The sequence below is a fragment of the Montipora foliosa genome, chromosome 4, assembly GCF_036669935.1.
Source record: "Montipora foliosa isolate CH-2021 chromosome 4, ASM3666993v2, whole genome shotgun sequence".
NCBI lineage: Eukaryota > Metazoa > Cnidaria > Anthozoa > Scleractinia > Acroporidae > Montipora > Montipora foliosa.
This window is the reverse complement of record NC_090872.1, coordinates 45,805,296-45,807,580: the sequence shown is the minus strand read 5'-3', so window position 1 is coordinate 45,807,580 and position 2,285 is coordinate 45,805,296. Positions and strand designations below refer to the sequence as shown.

Below are 2,285 nucleotides of genomic sequence, written 5' to 3'. Positions count from 1 at the left end.
CAGAAAGATCAATTATTATGGCAGCAGCTACTGTGACAGCGGAATTGGTCCGGCGTGGTTTCGATTTCAAGGGGCAGCAGGTACACGAATGCCAACTTCATGTCCACCACGAAATCGCTGTAATACTCGCTCACCTGGATGGCTAAGAGGAGGGCATCCCAGTGTCGCGGACGGCCAAGTAAGCAGGACAGTATGTTTCTACAGGTACAGTTATTATTACAGTTGCTGCGGGAGTTCGACTACCATTCAAGTCAGAAACTGCGGTTCTTTCTACGTTTATTATCTTAATTCTTCACCATGCTGTAACTGCCGCTATTGCGGGACCTCCTAGGACAAGTACTAGATGTGTGACATTCACCAAGTAAAAAAAGAGGTTTTTTTTTTTCTTATCGGTAGTAGATAGCCATCTTATCTGTAAACGAATGACTGGCAATAGTATTTTAGACCACATTGCTTCAATTTGTAACAATTTTAAATTTCGAACGAAAGGAAGGTTCCCGGAAATCAAACTTGCCATCAAGATAAACAACCTTTTCTGAACCTTCTTTGCGCACCAAATCTACAACTAGCTGTTACAATATAACACGAATCATTTTAATCGACGTCTAGCTAGGTGTAGATCGCTAACACCTATGAATAAAGAACATGTTATGTAACAAGTGAGAGAATTATTGGATAAGGTCATGAAACTAGCAATTTCTGACCTCAATCCATACTGAGGCAGACACTGGAAGTGACTATAGAACCAAAATTATTTTGTGTGACAACATATTTTATGCCACCCTGTCAAAGACCATTTTTTAACAACTGAATCCTCTGAACTTTGATGGTGCATCAAATCCACACCTGGCTCTTTGTATTTTCGTTATCGAGGCTTGCCAGTATTATCTTGAGACGTTATTCCTTAATTCTGGTGCGTTCATTGGTGATTTCACGTGCATGTGATATTACAAAGTTATATGGCGAAAATTAATGAATCAATTGATTGTGCCAAGACGGTGTCAATGTTTCAGAATGCTACAGATGAAAATGATGCGGCATTAAAAACGCTGCAGAAAACTTGAACACCCCAAAAATTTCATTGTACCAAGGACACTTTACTTTGAGCGATTTATAATATATATTTCAAAACGTCTCGAACAAAGTCAGAGGCATGTTTATGGTCTTAACGGATTATCTATAATCCTACTTTCAGTTCATTTACGAATTATGGCTAATCACGCATGAAAAGAAGATTTGATATTAGAGTTTGAGACATTTTACAGAAAAGAAGTAAGATCACGCAGGGTTTTTTCTGATAAATTTGTGCCTAAACTTGTTATTTTATTAATAATTATATAAATCTCATTTTCTACTTAAATAAATTTCCCGCTAATTTTTTTCCAAAATATTCACATAAAATATTATTTCTCGCCGAGCGTTGCATCTTTTATATTCAAATAAACGCTCAAAATAAAGCTTATTTGACGATCTTTTAGTAGAGTTTTTTGTAATTTAGTATTCTCTGCCAAAATTTGCATATCCATAACAACTTGTGGTAACCATGGATTAGTAAAGTGCGTTCGATGTCTAATAAAATAATATATTTTTATTATACTGATTGCCCAGAAATATCCAGGGAAAGTGGACAAGTGGGGTTCTTTCAGGGGGGGGGGGGGGGGGGAATGCAGTCTCTGTTTCCTACAAAACACACCACTACACAGCTTTCTGATGTTGTCATAAGGGAGGGTCTCAATGGGGAGTTGGGAGGGGGGGTGGGGGGAGGTGAACTCCAACGCTTTCATCTGACTCACTTTCGTATTCCTCAACCTGGTTATTAGTAGCACTAGAGGGAGTAGGCGCGAGAATAAAAAGAGGAATGTTGCTCTCTGATACGAATGAAATAGGCACCCCTGTTTCCTCTGTCTCCTCTGTGAGCTCCGCTTGGGTTTCCGTCGCCTCGGAGAAGACAGGTGACGCTGTGTTGACCTGGTCAGTTGCAAAGAACACTTTTGCAATGGACACTGGTCGTTTTGCATACACGGCTGGTGCTAAAGGAGGGAGACATTGGGGTGTATTAGAAACCGCAAAACCGAAGAAAAAATCATCCAAAACCGCAAAACCGCAAAACCGCAAAAACATTTCGGCCGAAACCGAAAACCGCAGACAAAACCGTCAAAAAACCGATACAATGGTGGCAAGTGCGGCATACAGAGCAAACTACGCTAACACTTTGTTTCATCGAAGTATTTGTAAATGTCATGGACTTGTCTAAAGCCTTCATATCTTTTAGTATCTGCTAAAAT

The 2,285-nt window shown here is 39.6% G+C and overlaps 1 pseudogene; it reads left to right on the top strand.

Annotated features, from left to right (window-relative positions):
• LOC138000859 (uncharacterized) overlaps positions 1–331 on the top strand; it is a 20,921-nt pseudogene extending 20,590 nt beyond the window's left edge.
• The last annotated feature ends 1,954 nt before the right edge of the window (positions 332–2,285 follow it).